At 42.0% G+C, this 23,886-nt stretch overlaps 1 long non-coding RNA gene across 2 annotated transcripts; it reads right to left on the reverse strand.

Moving 5' to 3' along the window:
- Nucleotides 1–6,891: 6,891 nt before the first annotated feature.
- LOC142064628 (uncharacterized) lies at nucleotides 6,892–17,063 on the reverse strand. 2 transcript variants are annotated; one of them, XR_012663173.1, is made up of 3 exons: nucleotides 15,936–17,063; nucleotides 12,276–12,344; nucleotides 6,892–9,977 (listed from the first exon to the last, which is right to left on the reverse strand). It is a non-coding gene; the product is annotated as an uncharacterized LOC142064628 (long non-coding RNA). The 2 variants fall into 2 exon arrangements; XR_012663172.1 differs by lacking the exon at nucleotides 15,936–17,063 and adding an exon at nucleotides 14,487–15,875.
- Nucleotides 17,064–23,886: the final 6,823 nt, after the last annotated feature.

Below are 23,886 nucleotides of genomic sequence, written 5' to 3' on the forward strand. Positions count from 1 at the left end.
TTCCTCATTCATGGAAAGGAAAACCAAGATTTAGAGAGGTGACTACAAGCATCTGACCACAAGCATTATGTCAACTTGAGCCTTCTTGGAGTGTCTAAATTGGATAACAAGAACTGAAGCACCCAACATGTCTGGCTGCTTTCGAAATTTTGGGACAAAGTTTGGGCAAACAAATAATTAAAGCTTGCACACAAACTGCAGTTTCTTCAGGCAAGATGTAGCACATTATCTTCCTCCTTGACGCAGAAAACCTTGGCAAACGCCGTATAACCAGAAGGCTTAATTTCCTTTCAAGAGCTAGGTTTTCTGGTACTTGGTTACTTCTCAGTGTTGGAAGGCATTTTTCTGGCTTATTCGTCATTTTAAAAAATTGCATACACTTTTAGACTGTATGTGATTTACTTTTGTTCCCTTGTGTCTACAAATAAATTGAAGAGCTTATAAACCAAGATTCACACATTAAGATTAGCAACTTTTGTCTTGGGCTTTGACGAAGTATCTTAATTATTAGGATCAGTAAAAATTTCTATTCATCAGCAGTTTTTCTAATACAGAAATCAGGTTTTGACCTTAAACATTTTCATCTTCTTTCTTTGAAAAATGTTCACCTTGCAGTAAAATGATATTCTGATTTGAAATGTTTTTGTTTTTAACATAAATATTGTGGTTAATATTATTCCACAAAGAAACTGAAAATTCCAGGGGGAATGCCAGGGAGAAAAACGCTGTATTCCATCCCTCTGTATTGATTCTTTCTGGAAGAACGTCCTGCTCCAGCCATTTGGGAGGAGTGAGCACGCTCTTTGTTGCAATGGAAGCAGCAGAGGAAAGAGAGAAGGGGGTGACTTCATTCAGAATAAGCAGGAAAGCCAGAGGAATCAAGATCACAACCCTTCTTCCAGCTCTGCAGTCTCCCGTCTGTATCGCACATGCTTCCCTCTGCACATACCCTCCCACCTCACAGCCTGATCTCATATCTGATCCAGAGCAAAGCTAGTCTCTGCCATCCTTCGGGATGACCTTTTGTCTCTTGGCGAGCACCTCCCCCATCGCCCCTCTGACGAAGTGCTGCCACAGCCTGGATGCACCTGGTCAAGCACAGTTACGCAGAAACCTCTGGCAGGAGGGCAGCGGCGCATGAGGTGTCACACAGCTTCCCTCCCCTAGGCACCTCATCACACTGTCAGACACTGATGGATTCCTGAATAAATTAACAGAAAGAAAATACGTCCCTGAATAATCATAGTTCTTCTGCTCCCAGCTGTTTTGGAGTAGTCCCACTGCTCAGCACGGGATATGCACTCACATCTCTAGATGTATGTAACAGCCTCATGTCAGGCTTTAAATTTCTTTCAGGTTATTTTCTTGTATCCCATACACACTTGACATACAAAGCAATAAATATAGTAAGAAACTTCTCATGTTTTCCAACTAGACAGCAAGGCTTTCTAAGAGAACAGGTACACGATCATATGCAGACACAATCTCATACCTCTGAAAATGCACTTTATAATCATAATCAAATCTGAGTGTGAGGAAGAAACTCAGAAGGAACTCAGAAGTCTTGTTCCAGTAACTGCTAGCAAAGTGTTGTCGTGAGGTTACAAGACAGACCTTGAAGGAGGAATTACTCACTTAGTTGTTTAATCACGCACAGACCAAGACCAAGTTTTGAAGGTGTGTACGGTCAGCATTTCACAAGGGACAAAATCATGTCAGATTTTCCTGTCCCTAACTCCTTAAATGGCCTGACATAGTTGAGTCAGACCAGAATCTTCTCTTGCTGGGGGAGTATTTTAAATGCCAAACTTCACACATATACCTAAATAAAACCAATTTTTGTTTTCTCTGGGCCCCAGTTCATTGGACTTCTGATAGCACTTCTGCTAAGCGCAAACTGTGTGAAATGACTCACTGCACTGCCCAGGTAGCAGAGCAAACACTCCAAGGCAATGGTCTAGGAATAAGTACCCAGGGCTCCTTAGGACAAAAGCGGTCTTAAAAACTGAATAATGCCATTCTGTGTGGTCAGACAGCCCTGCTATTTTGCATACCACAATATATTTAATGCCATGCTACATTTTTATACAACACTGTCATGAGGGAACCACAGCCGTGATGTCCAAAGGAACTAAGAAATGATAACGGGAGGAAAACAGAGGGAGAGCAGACACCAAACATCTAGCAATTTTAGCATTTCCACAGTGACTTTCAAACAGATGTCAAAGTGCTTCCCAACAAACTGTGGTGGGTTTTTTTTGTTTTGCTTTTTTTTCCAGATAGGGAAAGAGGCAGTGCTTTCACCCCCTCAGAAAAAAACGCTAGCCTGCAAAACAAAAATCCCAGAGCACTTGCCTGCATGATTTATCATGAGTTATTGCCGGTTACTGTGGGCAGCAGCAGAGAAGGATTGGGGAATTCCTGGGAAAAAGAAGTAACTCCCCAAGTGCATCATCTCAGATACGGCCCCTGCTGGTTGTAGTCTGCCAAAGAGTGTCTTGCAGTAGTTGCAAAAAAGGTGCTGCAGGTAACTGGGGAAAGGAGAACATTTGCCACAGCTGCTAAGTAATTAAAGTTCCTGCTAAGCCATTTTACTAGCTTAGAGGCTTTTAAAGGCCACTAGAAAATCCATTTACAACTCAGCAACCTCACTTCTTTGGAAGCTACATATCACTCATTTTGTTTTCACAGGGATAGAAAAAGAACAAATAGTCCCTAAAATATCCAGGTATGTTTAGAAAGCCTACATTCACTTCAGCCGCGTGATCTCTGACAGATGTGATGCCATGGAGCATGACGCAGATCTGTGTGAAGGATGCCATTTAGCAGCAGAGAGACAGTCCAAGTTACATATGGAAAAAATAGTATTGTTCATTGTTTTGCCTGTAAAAATTGTACATGTAAATCAGAGTTTGTGTGTGAATAACGAATGAATCAAGATTTTATAGTTTACTCGGTGTGCCTCAGAAAAATAGCAAGACTTGTCAAGGCAGAGCAAGGAAATGCTTGTGTTCTCCCCATAAATCTGGCTGGCGTGCACGCCAGGAACTTCCCTGTACACATGCCCTGCTTACAAGGCAGCAATATGACTCGTTGAACCAGGGGATGTATGAAAATTAAACATGCTCCTTTCACTACCTTGTATAACCAAACTCAGCCGTTCGCTAGAAGAATGGCATGAACGTGAAGTCTACAGGTGAACTAAACCCCTCACGAGAGATCAGCGCTAGACCACACCAGCACTTCAGCCACAGGGGCTGGTGCAGTCCCTGGATTTTACTCAGGTAAATACGTGGCGCCGTGGTTGCACATGGGTCTTCATGTGACCTCTCTTGTTGGGAATGCAGGCGTGTGCCTTAACCATCCTCAGAAGGGAATCCCACAACTTGGCAACTCTCAAACCAGACTAAGTGACAAGGTACTTACCTTGTTAGGACCTGGGAGATCCAACTGGCCGGGGCATACTGCAGCGGTTGTCTTTGCTTGCTGTAACAAGCGGAAATCTGAGTACCCAGGCAGCCTTACAGCAAAGCCATGCTTGTCCTTAACCTAGAAAAGAAGGTATATTTCAACAAATTTTCTATCTATAACAAGAGGCCTAAATACTCAGCTTTGAGGTAATTTACCTTACCTCAAAACCACGTGGGACTGTCCGTCTATTTCCACATACACTTTCCAGCAACTATGTCCTTTGCCTGGAGAGATTTCTATAGTCAATAGGCTTGTGTGTATGTTGGTTTTCAAAACAAGTAGTTTAATCTGGCTAGAGCCCAGACGTTGGCTCTTCATGCCTGCTAGCTCTACCTATGAGCACTGTGCCCTTACTGTCTCGTCCCACACCTTCAAGTACTTTATCTCAAAGTACTGTACTTATTTTATTTTACAACAATCTGTCAATAAAATAAATCAATAGAACTATATGGCAAGAATCTCAATGACAGATGTTAATTTAAGGAATTAATAAAATATCTGGGAACAGACTTCCACATCTGCTGAGATTACATGATCCAATGCAATGGCAGTGCAGGCTGAAATACAAATTAAATGACAGAAATATCCCTGCTCACACTGTGACTTTAAGATGATTATATGGTGCCTTGAAACAGAGATGCTCAAATCCTGTAACTGAAATTGTCCTTGGTACAAAAAATAATGCCTGGAAACAACAAATGGAATGCAGCACCATTTTATACCACATCTTTTTGGGAATGTGCGCTCCAGTCAGTCTCATAGAGTCAAATTATAGTAGTCATTCATGGAGTCAAATTAAAGTAGTTTGGCACAAGGAGAAAAACTTGAGGAAACTCAGACAGCAGAAAAATTTCTCTGAGATAAGATCCCTCATAGACAAAGAACGGTGGGGGACCATCACGTGAAGAGACAAAAGATGACTTTTCTGGTCAGTGAGAACAGCCAAAGAAGACAACTTGGCCTCAAAAATTTTAAAATCATGTCTAGGAGCAGAAGAAAGCATGGAAAGAAAGCTGGGGAAGGAAGTAGAGAGAGTGTTTTGTTCAATAGAAAAAGGTGCAAATAGGAATAGGAAAAGGTGCAAAGCACATTTTATAATAAAATTATGAAGAGCAGGTTGACTTCACTTCTCAGACTTAAGGGTCTGTTTTCAAAGCTGTTCAGTCTTGACTTAAATTGGTGGCAATCTAGGGGAGTTCCTTTCAAAGATCATCGAAGGTGGAGCTTACAAGGTTAAGGTCACCCATGCACATAGCGCTTTCCTAGACATAACTTCAGCTCAGATTTTCTTTTAATCTCGCTTTCCATCAACAACTCACCTGAAGATTTTTGCAGCAGAAAGCAGCAGTATTAGTATATATTTAACTAAGTCAAAGGAGAACGCTGAATAGTTTAATCCTGGTATATTCAAACAACTGCAAGGTAAGAGCCCAGTGACAATTGCCAACATTTATTGTTTCCTAAGTAATGAAAAGTTAACAACTGGAAAGCCAGCGAGTCGAAAAGAATGTTTTAAAGAGGGACTTGTGGCCAACTGCTGCATTATCCCATCTCATTCAGAGTCTCATTTTCAACCATCTCACCGTTTCTGTGATAACATTTCTAAACAGATGGACGTCTTCACACTTCTTTTTGTATGAAAACATCTTTCTTCCCAGGCATATTGATCTCTCGGGGAAAATTCTGGGATGCAAACAGGTTTTAGCATTGCTTAGTGAACGTGCCACACAGCTGGCACTGACCGTGCAACCACGCAACCAGAAGTTTTGTCTTGAGAACCCACTTAGCAAAGGCAGCGTTCTCCAGTGCACTTCAGTTTTGGGAGCTGATTTTAAAAGCATGCTAGAGAGATTTGATTTTCAGAGACCAGGCAAGCTGTATTGGCTACAGGCTAACCAAACGCAGCCTCAGGAATGCATCTTTTCCCCACCCCGAGTTTGAGATCAGTGCTGATGACCAAACAACATCACACAACCCAGCAGAAACCCCCTCTTATTCACTAAGTTCTAAGTGCCATCTTACCTGTTAGGTGAGGGAAACCCTGCTGCTGTTTAGCTTTTGGACTTGGAGATCCTATTAGTCAGGATACTTTAGGTGCTTTGACTATGCTACACTTATCACAAATGCGTGTAGGCATTAATATAGTTAAGAGATTGTACAAGTGGCTAGTGGGCAGTTAATCACAACCATTCATTGAACAGGCATTTCTGTGTGCACTGAACTTTTGAATGCTTGGGCTTGAACACCTCCTATATAAGCTTCAAATCATCACCCGTGAGCACCTGTGCTGTACTGCCAGCTGGGACTAACCAGCTCTTGAACTGACATCCTGGATGCAGTGTGAGACTCTGACAGAAGCTGGGCTTGGTATGACAGCTTCTTGTGACTACAGAGATTCTTGCGATGGTGTCAGGTTGCAGAAGACAGACAAGTCATGTTCACTTTAGGATCTCTCATAGGCAAATAATGACCTGATTTCTCTGATAATGCTTTCAGGGGCTGACCAGATGGCATTGTGAACGTAAGGCGCTTATCTTACAGCAAATCTCTGGCCTTAGCCACTCCCTTGTGGAGCATCAGCCTGAAAATGTGGAACTAAGTCATCATCATCGTCATCGTTGCCCCCCCGGCCACCTGAAGATATTCACAGTCCGCGCATCTGAAACACGCAAACAAACATTGGCCCAAAGGTTGAATGACGACTTGGACAAATCCATATCCAGACACTGAACTTTTCTAGCAGAGACTCCCATCACTGAGACTTTGAAAACAGAAGTATTTTTGGGGACAGCCCTGCTCTAAGATCAAAAGGCAAAGCACAACGAGACAGTTATGTGTTCAAAATTAATGTAGGTCATCCAATGGCTGCCGTAAATCTTATAATACTGAAGGACTACTGGGAATGATAGACATACATGAATTGGAGTCAACACCCTAGCTCACGTCGTTCAATGGGACTACGGAGCTTTCTTTGCTCCCCACCAGCAATTAAAAAAAAATACTTGAGTCCTGCAGAGAAATTAGCTGTGATGATGACAAATGCTGACATCTAGTAAGAACCGACTGATCCGAAGCAAAAAAAGCCTGATGTGTACGGGGACTTTCCCCTCACCTTCAACGTGCAAGAGGAGAAAGTCATTGCTAAGCTTTGGACAAATTCTTCTCAGAACAAACTTCAGTAAAAAGTTTATATGAACCCAATCTGCCTTCACCATCTGGCAATACTTTGCTAAAGCTATTCATGAGAGGATAGTTAGGAACAATGTTGGACACAGTAGAATCAAGCAACAGATCTCCAGACTTCATCCAATGAACACTGAAGTCACGAGTCTTCCTCTCAGTTTTAGCAAGTGTTATAATAATATATAAATCTACAGCAGGAAGTATTTATCCCTCCACTTTTGTGTTTTACCTGAGTCTATTGTTTGAGACGATATTGTCCACACAGAATTTTAGTTTTCCTTGGCAAATGCAATCACAAGGAGTTGCCACTGTAGTCCATTCTTTGGATAAACAGAACTTCTCCAGAGCTGAAATACTGAATTTTTCAGCTACACCTGGGCCCTTGCATCAGTTGTGGGCCACACAGCCTAGAGGGCTGCAAAGCCAAGAGCAAAAGGCCGCATTACACCTTTTGGGATCATATTTTAAGTAGAGAATACATAATTTTATTTCTTCTACTACCCACTTTGAATGAAGAAGTCCTAAGACCCCCCTCTGTCCCAATACTTGCTGTCAGCAGGGATCATTTCTCTTGTGCCCCTGCACAATTCACAATCACAGTGCCAAATAAGACAGACTGATTTAGTGTTAGCTGGTGGTATTAAGCTCTAAACAAAGTGAGGGGCCACCGGCTCACTTAGTTGACACGGTCAGACCAGGATCCACCATCTGTTCTGGCAGGCACAGAGATACTTCAGACACATCTTCATTGGAACTTGAAGGCTGTGCAATTTTCATGCCTGACAGCAGAATGCACACAAAAACACAAGATACAAACAAATGCTTTTGTCAGCTTGGACAAGCTAAATTTACTACTTTATATAAGCATACAGCTTGTGTACTTTGAAAAGCCACTGAACAAATATGTTTCTCCTCAGGTAATGCCAAACAAATATACACAGAAATAGAAGGAAAACAAAAAGAAGAACAGATGCCTGTAAATGAAGCCATAATTAGATGGTAGCTCTCTTCTACCACATGGGGAAAATAGCCTGGTACATAAGAGTCAAAGTCTGCTGAGGAATCACCTTCAGAGGCTGACACATGACAACATCCCGATACCTCTAGACGAGGCAAAAAAGCATGTTCCGGCAGCAGTCACAATCCATGCTGAAATAATTTGAGGATTCCTGCTTCAGTTTGTTCAGTCAAGACCAGGACCTCACCCAAGTGACATTTTTAACTGGAATAGCCCTCAACCTTAGTTCCCCAGACTGGCCTCAACCTAAGTGAGTAAAAATGAACTCAGGTGCATTGGATGACGTCTCTGCATCCCTCCAGAGACCCGGAGTAGTTCTCTAATTGTGGTAACGGTCTTTGGGGTTTATGTTTTTGCTATCAGGGAGAACATTTTGCCTGAAGGAGGATTGGAGAGCGTGGAGCCTACTGGTTGGAGGGTGTGGGGCAAAGAGAAAAAGCATACAGCATTTTTCGGGTATAAAAGAAATGGGCTTAAGCTCACATTAGAGAACAGAATCTTCATACCTGTTAGCAACGCTTTACACAGAGCTGTAAACACATGTGGCCATATTTTACAGAGTAAAACCCTGCTGCAAACACATTTAGTACCAAAAATCCTTTTTACATTTACTTGTCATTTGTATTCCACAGATTCCTTCTGCGAGCTACAAAAGACAAAATAGAAATACAATAAGTTTGCCCAGTGATCAACAGCAGAACAATCAAACACAGCTCCTTCACCAACCTCCTGACTCAGATCTTATGAGAAGGACTGGCAGCTCCCTTATCCTTGATATAAAAATGCTATGCGTGGTCAGCTCTTCAAAAATATAAAGCTGAGAGTCAGATCTATCTAATCTCAAAACAAATAAAAAAACTAAGGTAATACCAAGCACACAGAAGACCCAGAAATAGGTTCAACTGTTCCGTACAATAGAAACATTGCCAATAAAAGAACACGGCCACATGCGAGTGCCCATAAACTTGACCCTTGGGAATTGCATTTGCCTGCGTGGGTTACAACAGGCCTCTGATTGTCCCCATTCAACTCCCTGAAATTCTGAAGGGTACCGAGACCGTTTCTGTTGTAGGAAAATTATGTTAAGGGAAACAGCAGTTCTATGAGTACTGAGGGAAAATTACTATTTGCAGTCTGCGATTTGCCCAACAGCAGAGAAGCTTTATACTCCTCATATTCACTAGCAGGAAAATAAAATTTATGAACATCCAAGTAATTCTGGTTTAAGGGCTCATGCCAGCATATGCAGGGGACAGTTAGGAAAGGACAGAAGATACATGAGTGAAGACCCAATCGCTGCTAATGATGTCAACAGAGGGTGCTTCAGTTTCTCTGTTATTCAGCCTTTTAGTATTATTATTAGCGTTTATTTCAGGCTCCAGTAAGTTTTATTTATTAAGGTGATCGCATAACTCGGGTGCCTTAAAAGAACAGCTGCCTTCTGGCTTCAGGAGGAAGAGATTTAATCTGATTAGCCTTAACACATTTTCAGTATGTTGTTTAATAACCGCCTGATGATATTCTTCTAGGAAGTTAAAGAACAGGCCCCTTTACTTTTAAAGCCAGATTTAAACCCCTAGAGGAGATATTGAAAAGCTTACCACTGTACTTGAATCTAGTACTTTACTACTATTTTGACAACCTGCTTAACTAGTTTCTCAGCCCTTTTTAAATGATGAGCTCTCTCTCACATGCTAGAAATTCACTTCCAAGTGTATTTCAAGCACTGACAGCAAACGCTGCAGGAAAAATCATCATATGCCTAGCTACACACAAAATCCTTTGGTCAATATAAAATAAAATCATTCATAGAAAAGGTTAAATATGCATATATACTGATAACTAGAAACAATAACATCAGCCCTTTCTCACCTTTTAGGCATTCAAAAAATGCAAACCAAAGTGATGCAGCCAGCTCTTCAGCCAGCTCGCCTCTTCCTTTTGAGCACAATCCCTGCTTGGTGCAGAGGAATATGCAAGTAACACACAGCCTGGTGGCAGCCAGACAGGTTTGCCAGACACCTTAGCTGCCAGGCTCACATTAACAAGATGAAGGAGCCTGAGTGAATGAATAAACAGTACTGACTGAAGCCTTTCCCAAACAAAAAGTAATATACACTCATGTCCTATCTGTGAAAGGAGGGCCCTCAACCAAATAAAGCGCTGGCAGGCAGATGCTTTTCACCCTGTTCTCAGTCTGCTCATTTTAACTGCGGAAGTGGTCCAGAAGCCATCGGCAGGACTGGTGGAGGACAAGGCTTGCAGAATTTCCTTTTTATCGCTGGAGGTGCGTTGAAATTTGTACCTGTAAAACAAAGATGGAAAGGAGAGAAAATGGAGAGGTATTTAATTGCGAGTGTGAAGAATGGCACAAAACTTCAATATCTGAAGCTGAGGCATGTTTGGAGGGGCAGGCTTAGATAATCAGTGATCTGAAAATAAAAAGGAATGTGATGGCAATTTTTTTTCCCCTCTTCATTAGATGGCTGTAGAGCACCCATTCCCAGCAGCTTTTTTCTCCCCTGTACCGAGGATGTACAATCACTGAAAGCATGATTGCTGCTGCTGGAAGTTTCCACAGGCAGATGGCATCTTCACAGACGCAGGGGCAGTGCTCTCTCTCTCTCAAGAGCTCGAGTCCCACAATCAACACATTACACAATATCCTCCCCTTACTATTGTTACTGTGATATTACTAACTAAATATTATTACTATTATTACCACATTCACCACCTTTTCTGGAAAGAAGCCACAGCCTGACTTTGGCTTGAAACAGTTGCTTTCTGGGGCAGTAATCGGTTCTGATGGAAGAACAAAGTTCTAGGAAATTAGTGGCTCTGCTTCAAAAGAAGTAACCAGTATGGTTAAATCATCCCTCTCCTTAAGCCACACTGAGTCAGCCTCCGAGCAGCTTTGCAGCTTCCCCGAGGCACATGCCCAGCACAAAGAACAGCGCAGATTAACACCGAGAAAGTCAGTCAGTGTGCTTTGCCTGCAGACTGTATAAAACAAGTACCCTTCCCCTAGAACAGACAACAACATGCACAAATCACACCAAAATCTCATAAAAGTGATACAAATCCAAGCCAACGTTGTACAATTCCAGTCCAGAACTGCATCTGAAACAAAACACCGTGTTTAGCTTTGGGCAGTTGCTGCGTTAGGCCTAAGCTTTTACATCTGCAGTAAGAGTCAAAACAGATTCATATCAAGCATTTCCATATAAGCAGATCTGTAACAGAGATAAGCAGTCATGTGCAGCAGCCAGGTGCGCCCTGTATGAAAGCAAATAAACACCAACGCTTGACCTAAAAAAGGTTTGGCTGCAGCTGGGGACAGGAGAGGGTTACTGTAAGCAGGCTGGAGCACCCAGAGGACCAGGGAAGGTTCTAACAGGGGACAAGCACTGATCACCAACTATTACAGGGTCTGCAACAGAGGAAGGCATTTCAGAATCCCTTTGTAGGAGATCCTTGTGGTGAATTTACAGGTTTTAATGGAGTGCTTCCTTTGTACTTCTTTCTCCCTCTCAGCACAGTACTTTCCATTGCCCTGTGAGACCAGGATCACTGTATTTTACTCATGGGAAACAGCAGCCTGCTTATCAAAAGGAACATTCTTTTTGGAAGCACTTTTTATCAGAGAGATTTCATGCCTGTTGCATGAAAAAAAAGCTGGAAACGCCTGCTATTTTGTCAGCTACCAGAAGGTATCTCGGACTGAAAAGTAATAGCTATGCTCATTGCGTGAAATCTCAGCGCTGTAGAAAGGTTATCCAGGTAGGACACATGATCTGTCTCTGGCCAAGAGAGACAAACGCCACCTCCGTGCGTTCAGCACTGCATTCTCCAATCCTTCTGGATGGGCTGGGAGCCCGCTATTGTTGCTGTGGATCTTTTATAGCTGAAGTCCTCAGTTGCTACTACACCTGCCAATTAAATAAGAAAGGAGCCCCAAACAGCTATAAACCCCTGACCCACAGGCATAAATCTGCAATGTGTTCACTGCCCCGGATACCAACGGCACTCTGCCTGTAAAACAAAGCCCATGATTCAGCACTGGGAGACTGGAAAGGAAGGAAAGGCACCAGCTAAAGGAAAACTGCAGAGAAACACAAGGATTTCCACCTAAGTTACCTAAATACAAAAAGGAATAAAGCATTTAAGGTACTTTATCAGCTGAATGAATTTGCTGGGAACTTCAAATTAGTAATTTTATGATGAAAAGATTAGAAGAGAGTAAATAAATAGGAAAGAGACTATTTTAGTTAAAGTTCTGTACCTTTAAGGTTCAATAAAAGTTATAAGCTAGCCATTTTAATGAATTTAGAAACTTTAAGATTTAAATTGTTATTTTAAAGCGCATACCTAATCCTTTTATCCTAGACTTTTTCACGTGTTTATTTCTTCCCAATCCAAATACTCAATAAGTTGACTGGAAAAAGAGAACAACTTCTGAGACCAATTTCTTAGTGGTACAATGAAGATAATACTCACTTGCATGGAAAATTCTGCTAAGTTTGCAGATGGAAAAATATCTAAGTGCTGTGATTTATATATAGTGATTACCTAATTAATGTAATGAAACTGTAAATCTTATTACCTTTATGTGCTTTTTTGTTGAGTTTACGTAGTTTTGAGCAGCAGGGTTTTTTAGTCTTCTGACCTAAGGCTGAAAAATAATACATTACCAGTGGATACAGATAATGCAAATAGCTGTATACATGCACCAAAAGAGTTAGAGTCCACAGACGTTTTGGTTACCGTACTTGCCATTGAAATCCTTGAACTGAGAGATCTGTGAAACAAAGGTTCATCATGACCGATTTTTACATCTGTGCACAGCTTTGTCCCTAGCATGGAACAGGAATTAATTTGTTCCTTTCCATCATTCCTAGTAGATGTGCCAAATACATTGTGAAGCAGTTTTACCCTTTGAAATGTCACACGTTGGCAGGCAATACAAGCAGCAAATTCAAGCTGTTTTAACCTAAGAGAGAGACTCTGCATTCTTTTTATAGTTACATCACTTAATGAAAATATAAAAGATTACCAAGAGGAAAAAAGAGTATCTCTGTGCCCACAAGTACAAGAGTGTAAAATAAATTGTTCTGGACAGGCAAAGCCATTTAATCGTTCCCTCCCTACTAGACCTAAATAAGCGAGCTGTTGATTACACTTGACACCTTATACGCTGGACACGTTAAAGGGAGAGGAAAGGTTGACTCTGGAGCAGAAAGGACAGAGGTAGGTGATTTCTCAACAGCAAAATCTCACATATGCTCGATGTTTTTGGAAATCCCTGTGGCACAGCTCTACAGCCAAAGCTAGTGATGGTGGCTGCTCCAGCATCCAAGAGGTTTGAGGTGTCTTGTCACCATCACTTCATACTGAGGTAACAGGTTTTACATAAAAAGTACATTCATCTCACACACCCAGGCATTTCTACTTTCCTATGGGTGTGTTTGCAGACAAGGAACAGTGTCCTTTGCACACTTCCTCCCCACCTCCTGACCCAGTGAAGCACTAAACCCCTAGGATGCACATTAACAAAAACGGAACATTATTACAAGGTCCTGTGTGTATTCATTTGGGTTTTACTGGGTATTGCTGTCTCCTGTCCTCCCTGGACAGGCTTCTGCTAATGCTCCTGAAGACACATCTAGAAATTCTCCAACTCCCTTTGCACTGTTCCTTAAGTTTCCCTCAAGGGGCCCAGGAAGCCTGAATTAATAGGAGTAGAAAATGCAAAGGGAGCAGAGGGTCTTCAGGTAACACAGCTCCGGCAAACAGCTCTACCACTCAGAACAGCTGCCAGTAAATGAGAAAACTGGGCAGCTGACTTGACTCTGAAAGACGGCTTCCGCATGTTTCTCCACACTCATATTTACACATAAAGTGATTCTTATGAGGTTTCTAGAAAATATGAAGCATGACAAATCTGCTGCTCCTGACCTTTGGACTTTTAGCTTATTTGTTTTAACTTATCTCATATTCATTCTTACATCTTGTGTAAAATAAGCACCATGGAACAATCATGGCGGGTCCCCGAGATTTACAGTATCAAACATCAAATCTGAACAAGTAACTCTAGAAGTTACAGCTTTCAATTTAAAAATCCTACTAAATCTCCCTGAAAACCCAGAATGACATCTCCAGAGAAGCGGCTATAGACGGATGGAAAACACTGTATTTTTTAAGATTTAAATTGCTCTGTGAATTTGCACACTTTGGAACATTGCAAAATGGCATCTGGGTGCCACAAGGTAATACAGAATTAAAGTGTGGAATTTCAGTGGTGGTGGGGAAGTCAAGACTGATTGATGGTCAGAAGAGCTACTCTCCCTTGTTTCACTCTTCTATGAAGAACTTCTCATTTACTCTAGTTCTGGTGGCCTGACTGTTTCATATTCCCTTGTTTCAGAAGGGTAGAAACTTTTTCCATTAATGCGTTTCTCACTATGCAGAAAATATATTATTTTTATATTGGCAGAGGAGTTAGCTACTGGAAAAATATAATAGGATTTTTTTTTCAGAGGAGCAGGTTTCAGAACACAGATTAGGGTAAAAATTAATCATGCTGTACTACATGCAACAGGCAGTAACAGAGAGGAAATGCTACTGTACAAACCAAAGCACTGATACGCAACCACATTCTGCAGCCTAAGCCCTTTCCTAAATTCATTGTCTTCTTTCCAGTTATCAAGCTGTTTGTTTTCTTTAATTAAAATCAGCAGAGTATAAGCATTTTGTATCACAAAAGGAAAGAACAGGAATAGAAAGGAGACAGTTATGTTAGAAGAATATACTGTACCTTCTGCAGTAAAGGCATTGAGGCACAAAAGAAAGACAAACAAAAAGCCACAAAGTGCCAGGAGCTTCATCCTTCCCACCAGTCACGAGATACCTTCAAGGAGGCTGAAGGAGCGTTCTGGTCTGCCTCCAGCACAACCTCACCTTTTTATAAGGTGGACTGAAAGGAATGCCATGTTCAGAATAGGTGGAGACTTGGCCTTTGTATTGCACTTCAAGGGATGAAAAGAGACAGCCCTTCCTATTACTAGAAGCAGTTTACTCAAAATCAGGCAGCAGTTAGCTGCATTAGAGTGTTCTACCAGTTAAAAAGGAGCACCTGGCTTTTGAGTATTAGAGTATACAGGGATGCTCTGATGGAGAGTGTTTGTCCTGTGGTTCACCGCAACCCTCTTAGGCGACCTTGTGTGCTCCTTTGCTTGCTTGGAAAGGCAGAGAGCACAGCCAAAATGAAGCTGTGTGGACAGTGAACTGGAACTGAAAAGGTAAACCAAACCCAGAGTGTATCAAAGCAATTGCCAGTGTATTGTTAACGTAATTAACAAGACAGCTGGTTAAGCAGCAGATTACTGAGTTTATTATTAACTTCTCAGTATCTATTATATCTGGATAATTAAGTCTGTTACAGATTCCAGTTAACAATCAAGATTAAGAAGTCCATTAAATTCAGAGTATCAAGGTTCAGAGAGCATGCATTAAAAAAAAAAAAAAAAGTACTTCAAGCAGGGATCAGCTGCAGAGCTGAGTTTCTTAAACAAGGCAAAAGTTGAGGTTTGAAAGCATCAGATTCTTACAGATTATTCTGGTAAGATGTGGGTCTCAAATATCAGAATATGCTATGAGCTATGTAGCCCTAAAAGCTGGCAGTGGTACCTGCAAGCTGCTCGGGCTTGGAATTGCAGCAGGACAGGAGGCTTCACTCTGTACACATACGTTGCCCTCTCCCTTCCAGCCCCAAACTTCAAAGGTTTCATATTTCAGGTTTTGGATTTGGCTTGTTTCTTGCACTAGATCAGCAGCCTTCCAAACTGGGTCACCCTTGTATCTACCAGTTTTACCCCAAAAAGCTTCTTTCTCCATTCCTACCTAGCAATATCCAAATATTGTGAAGATTGCTAATGCCCAACAGCCTTTTTTTTCTTCCCAAGGCTGATATTGGCAAGGCTTTAGGATCAAATCACTAACGCTGCTTGCTACAGATCGCAGTATCTTCCAAGTGCTTTACGAACAGCCCTGCCTCATAACTGGCACACCTCAATTATTTGTGCCGGGAAAGGTCATGGAGCAGATCACCTTGAATACCATTATGCAGCACATGCGGGACACCCAGGGGATCGGGCTCAGCCAGCATGGGTTTATGAAAGGGAGGTCCTGCCTCACTAACCTGGTCTCCTTCTATGATAAGGTGACCCGTGTAGTGGATGAGAGGGAGGCTGTGGACGTTGCCTACCTGGACTTTAGTAAGGCCTTTGACGCTGTCTCCCACAGCATTCTCCTGGAGAAGCTGGCTGCTCACGGCTTGGACGAGTGCACTCTGCGTTGGGTTAAAAACTGGCTGGACGGCTGAGCCCAGAGGGTGGTGGTGAATGGAGTCACAGCCAGTTGGCGGCTGGTCACGAGTGGTGTTCCCCAGGGCTCAGTGTTGGGGCCGGTCCTGTTCAGTAGCTTCACTGATGATCTGGATGAGGGGATTGAGCGCACCCTCAGTGAGTTTGCAGATGGCACCAAGCTGTGTGGAAGTGTCGATCTGCTGGAGGGCAGGAAGGCCCTACAGAGGGACCTGGACAGGCTGGGTCGCCCCACCTCAAGTACTGTGTGCAGTTTTGGGTCTCTCACTACAAGAAGGACACTGAGGTGCTGGAGCGTGTCCAGAGAAGTGCAGCAAATTTGGTGAAGGGGCTGGAGAACAAGTCTTATGAGGAGCAGCTGAGGGAGCTGGGGTTGTTTAGTCTGGAGAAGAGGAGGCTGAGGTGAGACCTTATTGCTCTCTACAACTACCTGAAAGGAGGTTGTAGCGAGGCAGGGGGTCGGTCTCTTCTCCCTAGTAGCAAGCGATAGGACGAGAGGAAATGGCCTGAAGCTGTGCTAGGGGAAGTTTAGGTTGGATATTAGGAAAAACTACTTCACTGAAAGGGTTGTCAAACACTGGAACAGGCTGCCCAGGGAGGTGGTGGAGTCTCCATCCCTGGAGGTATTTAAAAGAAGGGTAGACGTGGTGCTTGAGGATATGGTGTAGTGGTGGACTTGGCAGTGATAGGTTAGCGGTTGGACTCGATGATCTTAAGGGTCTTCTCCAACCTTAACGATTCTATGATTCAAACTCCCGTCCTACCTGGCAGCAAAGCTGAGGATGAGAGGGGGCATGGGGAAGAAAATGAGATTTTAGATAGGACGTCTGACTTGACAGACTATTTGCATTCTTCCACATATTAAGTCAAATTTTATTAACTAAATAGAAGAGCAGCAGGCTAGATGGTAATTCATTGTCAGCAAAGCTACTACAAAACACAAGAAGGAAAGGTACAGGTGGGCAAGTCACACTGAAGGTCTAGCACAGCACATAGCCGTTGCAACTATCTCCTTACTGGTGACTCAAAAGGACAGAAACAAGACAGTTTTCTGTCATTTTTGTCACATCTTTTCTTTCAAAATATCCAGTGAGAAGTTTTTGAGCAGTGACAATCTCACTGCATATACCAGATACCTGCACAGAGAGCAGAGAACAAGTAGACGTGATTTTTTTTCAACCAGCCTAAATTGAGCATGTAAAACAGAGCTGGAAAATTGCATGGGCTAGACAGCCTACTCGCTAAGGTTTGCGGAAGATCGGAAATGTCAATAAGGCGCATGAAAGGATCGGTAGGAGAGTCATTTTTCTGCACCATTCAGTCAGGCTGTCTGAAAAGCGCTAGCACTGGGGCAAGTGCGTATCTCACTTAGTGACTACAGCATTTTATCTCCATTACACTTCCTGAGAAAGTTCCAGGCAAGCTCACGTACACATGATGACATTGCACAACACAGGACAATAACTATCATAACAAAGGGAGTCCAGATATAAGCAATTACTAGAGATTCTCAGTATGCCTCTGATAATTAAGAAAGTAAAAACCAATATATGCCTAATTTCACAGAACTCAACCCACTGCACTTTAAATCTTGGAGCCTTTAATCGTTCTACGTATTTAAGCCTCTGAAAACCTAGGAAATTACAATGTCCTAACATTTTGTCACCTTAAAGTCAGTGAGGCTTCTTTCACCAAGTTGACTCCAAGCCAGATTCTCCACTATGTTTTTGGTGGGGGTTATAGGGATTGTTTGGTTTTTGTTTTGGCTTTTTTGTTGTTGTTGTTAAGAATCCCAGGTCTTACTGAAATGCCTGGGAAAGATGGGGCAACAAGGGATGCACGTGTGGAGTCTGAAAGCAAGAAACAAAATAACATGTTATTTCCTCCATAATGCATTTTAAGATGTATCTCTACAAATGCTTCTAGTTGAATTAATTCAGCCTTTTTACAGACAAAAATTGTACACTGAACACATGATTGAACGATTTTTTCCAAAAGCTGTATTGCTTTTGCTTTCCTGGAGGAAAAAGAAAGGAAAGGTCTTGCTTTACTAATAAGTCAATTTTGTGACTTAGCATAACCGTATATAGGTAGCAACCATGTGAACAGAATGTTTTAATGGTAACCCATTAAAAAAACCCCTGGTTTGTAATCAAAAGACATAGTCCTTCTAAAAATAAATGGTTAAAGCTCTCATGCAAAAAAATCTTGTTACTTATTCTGACCGTTTTAAAGCTTTTTACTCTGCAAAACAGTTTTAATTTCACTGGTTTTAAGGTGGTTATTTCTCAAACTTACACTCAAGGTCTTCTCATGCTTCTCTTAAAGAACTACCACCTCTCCCCCCTCCCGCCCTGAATGACTCTGCTGATATTAGGATATCTTTGCTGATAACAGAAAAATAAAAAAGAGAAATCACATCACGGGGTGTATCTCTGCTCTGCCTCTTAAAATGGCTTTCTTCCTTAAACATAAAGGCCAACTCAAAATGAAAAAAATCTCATTAAAGGCACACATTAACTCAAACCTACTAAGACTGTGTACCCAAAGATTTTATTCATGTATTTTTAGCATTGAATAAAACCATCACCTTTCTCTTCTGGAGTGCACAGTAAGAAATAAAAAGTGAATACAGAAGAGGAAGGTAGCCAGGTACGATCACATCACATGATGGCTACTGTCATTTCCAGCTATGTTCGTTTAATGAAATTGGAAAAGTGCTGGAACGTTAAATGCACTACAGCTGCTGCCAACACCTGCCTCAAAAAAGAAATGTTTTTCTTCTGAAATATTTACCACAGAATATTGGCCCCAGGAGTGTTCACAAAGACTTATTTAACTAAACAACTGCACTGTAACTTTACCATTCACTCAATGCAAGAAAACACGTGCTACTTGGATGCCCCGTTTGTTTTCTGCTTGGAAGAGGCAGGCTGCTACTCGGTCTCTTCAGTTACAATCCAAGCCTTCCAGCTACTGTGATGGGAAATGAGGCAAACCTGTACACTTATCGCTGCATGCCCAACTACCCCACAGGGGGGAAACGGAGCAGGTGGTGGGAAGCTCTGCTCTTTGCCCAGGGGCACGGTTTTAAATGGTTTACACTTCTGCCTTTCAGCCTGCTCTTGTACTTCTCATTCTGAGTTTGGAGAAGCCAAACCAATCACTTGTTTAAAAGCTATTGTGCCAAAAAGAGCACAAGCGACTTTGCCAGATGAGCCTGAAGCATTGCCCACAAACCTCCAAGTCTGCTTGCTACCAAGGGAGGCTGCCACTATCTCCACAGCTTTGGTCGAGCGAATAGAAAGGTGGTACCTGCAAAGTGTTTTTGGAGCTCAGGTCAGAGAGGATCAGTGATCGCTACTGCAGAGTGTGGCAAAACAGCCAATTTCTGGATTTCCTCTTCTCCAACACGTACAGCATCTGCAGCCTAGATACTCTCATCCATTCTGCTGAAGACACATCACCTTCTATAAGATAAACTATCCTTAGTCTTACCTTCTTTAATTCTTAATCTTTATTTCACATCATCTGCCTACAGCCTTTGCTGTTGCTGACAGCCTGTGTCCCCTACTTAGCATGTTTGTGCCAGTACTTGAGCTCATTCAGGTTAGCTTTTAAAATAACTCCTCACCTAGTGTTAGTAGTCACCTTCGGTTGCTGTCCTTGAGTCTGTTCTCTTTTCATACCTCTTTCTTCCCTTCTGCCACTTCCATGTCTTTTTCTCTCTCTGTCATCCAGTTCTGCCCCAGTGCCCTTCCTCCTTTATTATGACCTGGATATAGGTGAAGAATATTTTTTTATTGCAAGTGTTTAACTGATTTCCCCACACACACTCTTAAGCTTTTGCCCCCCCCCCCCCCCCCCCCCCCCCCAGGCATGAGTTTGTTTTTCAGCAGAAATATTTTGACTTCTCAATAAGATACAAGTGCATGAAAACCTGAGTGTTATTTTTTTATGAATCAGTATCAAATCATACACATGCTCAGACTCTACCATCATTCCTCATGGGAGAGAAAGTTAAAGCATAGAACTTCCCACTCATCACATGGGCTAAATTCAGGATAATCTCACATAATATGTTGTGGCTAGAAACCTGCTGAAGCCTACACCAAGCTGAGACAAGTTAGCTTTTGAAATCTTGTGAGAATTGGGAGCTCTCCATCGAGAGTCAGAAAAGTTTCTCTCACCATCAGCAGTCTCCCCACCGAGCCAACGCCGCTCCTGCCGGCTGCTGGGAAGCCCACACCCTCCCCGGCCGCAGCAGCAGCCCTGTTTCGGTTTCACAGCACGCCCTTGCTACCTGACCTGTTCATCACAGCACTCCCCTTGCTGTAGCCACATCAATTCCCATCAACAGCCTTCCTGACACCCATACATTTGGAGACTACTTCCCCATCCCTCCTCACGACTGCAGTTTTCCATTCCCTTCCTTTCTTGTATAAGCAAGCCCTGTGTTCTGCATACACCAACAAATACATCCACATACTTCAGTGACATGCCTAATTATGGCTGGAAGGCCAAAAGTGGCGCAAGCGAATGTGGGGTTTGGTTTATTTGTTGTTTTTCTGTGCTGGCTACTCAAGTGTTTGTTAAAATCCCCTGCTTTACAAGGGGACTTTTAGTATGATAAATATATTAAGGAAACACTACAGCTATGGCAAAAGTTGACCCTATAATTAAATTAGCATCTCACAGACTGGGACTACAATAAACTGTAGTATGTCTCCATGCACTATGGAAGACATCAATTTAAAGTGCTTCAAATAATCAATTTTAAGTGATGATTTAAAAAATATCACAACACCCACTTTTATTCTTGTATCACACTGGTACACATTTGTTATTTACCTAAGGGAAGGTTCAAAGTTGGCCGATATAACCATAACGGTCGCATCAATTTTTACAAAATACGGCCTTTGCCTACAAGGCACTACTACTTTCTGCACACCCGAAAGAGGTACAAACACTTTTCACATTCATAGAGCTCAGTCCATGCATATTCTGCTTTCAGTATTCATCATCTTAATGCACAGATTCACCTACTAGAGAATTAGGTGAGTTTTTAATTTGTGATTTTTTGCAAGGCTCTTGCCTATACAGCTGACAGTCTTTCAATTTTCCTGGAATTCATGAATTCCTTGCTGTTGTAGTAGGATGAGTTAATCTTTGATGACACCAGCTCTATCCTTCCTTCCTCCCTCCGTCGCTAAGATCCTACAGAGGCGTTGGTTATCCATTACCTAGGCTAGGATACACACCTGCTTATACCACAAGGGCTGATTTTCCTTCCTTCCAATATTTATCCCTGCTGCTCCTTCGTAAGTCACAGTATAGTGGTAGCAGAGGGGTCTTTTCCAGAGCTCTTGCTCTGCCTTATGCCCTTGGCTATGTCGTGTTCTTTCGCAAAGGGCACGCATTCAGCTGGCTATCAGACACACCCACCTAGTGCTGTAACTGCTGTTCTTGAAAGCATGTTCAGCTCATTCCTCATGCCTGCTAATTTTCCATTTCCTTTCTTTTCAGCACTACAGCCAGTGCTTCTGTGTTGTTACTTATGTATATAGGAAGGTCAGCTGGCATACCTAATTATGACCATAAAACTCGGTGGGATTTTTTGCAGGTCCAGACATGACTCAGTGACATGTAAACTGAATATGGATAAAAATTCCCCACCTTTTACAGGAATTCCTTACTTTGTTATGTATGCCAAAGAACGTTAAAGACAAAGTATATGTTTATCCCACAATTAAACTAAAATCCGATCCTAGATATTGACTACAGAGCATGTTTGTAAGGATTTCCATGTTTCGAGCAATTGTATTTTAAATCATGATCTAAATAAGTAACTGCATAATTTTTAATAATTTACTTCAACTCTTAACAAGCATATAAATAATTTATTTTCTTAAGAAAGTGTTCTTCACAGTCAGCTGGTATAAGCGAGAAGCCCAGGCCTGACTCATGTACATATTTTCCAGTTTGCACAGCAGAATACAAGATGAAATTAAGATCTCACCTTAGGAAAACATTTAAAGTAATTAGCTTTGCAATTTTCATTGAGCTTGCCCTACCTCTAACACTGCTGGAAGCTGCGAGGTTAACATGGGCTGGCCTTCATGAAACCAATATAATTGTGCACCTATGAAAAAAAAATAACACTTGACATGCCTGGTGCCTTTATACAACTTATATTGCACTCCAAAAAGACAAAGATGATTCCTCCCTATTTATGCTGACATTAAAGAGCAGGACAATTTTGTTTAACTCTGCAATATTTGAAAAGGATTTGGTAAGGCAGCTTATTTTTCCTTTGATAAATCAGCTTCAGTTTATAGCAAATTTAGAATTTAGAAATGGCTGCCATAAATTCACTTCAAATTTTGAAATGGACTCATTTAGGAAAAAAACAAAAAGCATTTGAGTAACCCTCCCACATAGCAGTTAAGTTAAGAACTGGATGTTTATTTCAACATTCAACCGTCTCCGTGACCTTTAGTCATCGTAGTGGGCTATGATGTGGAGACAGGCTCTTACAAGGCAGGAGGCGCAGTACACCAGTCCGTGGCAAGCCCCAGTGAGGATGGCTGTCCAGACCTGTGAGCTGGCACTGGAAGGCCAGCCGCGACACAGGCGAGTAACCTGCTGGCACAAGGCTGAGATCAGTCACTAACCCAGCATTCAGCCACCCCCATTTTACCTAGCAAGAACAGCCTCTGAACACAAGTATAGCACAGAACTGACACACTCTAGAAACACAAATGTCTCGTTCGCACATACCCAGCATGTCTCAGAGTGATGACTTTTAGATCTAACAAATGCTCCTTTGCCAATGATGAACTGGAATGGGTTCAGGGAGACATGTTGTCTTTAATTCCTTCACTCAGTTTTGACGCCATTTGGTCTGCTCTTGCAGACATCATTAAGCTTCTGAACAAGTCTTTAGCACTACTGTAAGGTAATTCTTTTTACTAACTTGTACACAGGACCTAAGCTTTAACTGAAAGATAGTGGGCTTTCTTATTTTGTATGAATAAGCAATCTTGTAATATATTATTTATTTATTCCCACTTCTTGCTAATGGTCCTAACACCAAAAAGAGTTACTGGAAATCTGTTTTTTAATCACCTCATAGCATGACATCATCATCATCTTGGAAAATGAATTGGCCAAAAAGGAATTTGCTGGGGGGTAGGGGGTGGGAAAGAGCTTCTGATTACTATCAGGGGAAAAAAAAAAGACTGTTTAACTGAAAAATCCAAGATTAAATATAACTTCCATGGAAAATACTAGTTAGACATTTCCATGCACTGTACAGTGGTCTAGGTGTCTACAGAAGTACTGGACTACTTCTTAGACACTAACTCGCCACCACTGCAATTGTGAGACAGCAGAGGCATGATAATTTACTTGTATCAAGGTAATGGCTTTTGAGTTATAGGTCTTCATTTACTGAGCGCAAGCCTAAAAATCACTGCACCATCTCGCCTAGACTGGACACAGGAGGTACACATCTATCATCACTACCAATTCACTGTATTCCTGATTGCAGTGATGGTCTGTCCAGAGATGAAGGTCACTTTTTCCTCCTAAGCAGTACAATACATCCTCATCCATCACCATCTTTTTGTAGAAAGATGATGCCGCAAGTAAAAAAAAAAAACCCACAACACCCCCACCAAAAAAAACCAAACCAAAAACCCAAACAAAACCAAAACCAACCACAAACTAGCTGCAAAACCAAACCAGAACAACTGCATTTCAAAGCAATACATCCCTTCAGGATTTCTGAAGAACTTGCAAGAGCAAGAGTAACTTATCAGATTCCTCCGC

Source organism: Phalacrocorax aristotelis, chromosome 14 (genome assembly GCF_949628215.1).
Source record: "Phalacrocorax aristotelis chromosome 14, bGulAri2.1, whole genome shotgun sequence".
Taxonomy (NCBI): Eukaryota; Metazoa; Chordata; class Aves; order Suliformes; family Phalacrocoracidae; genus Phalacrocorax; species Phalacrocorax aristotelis.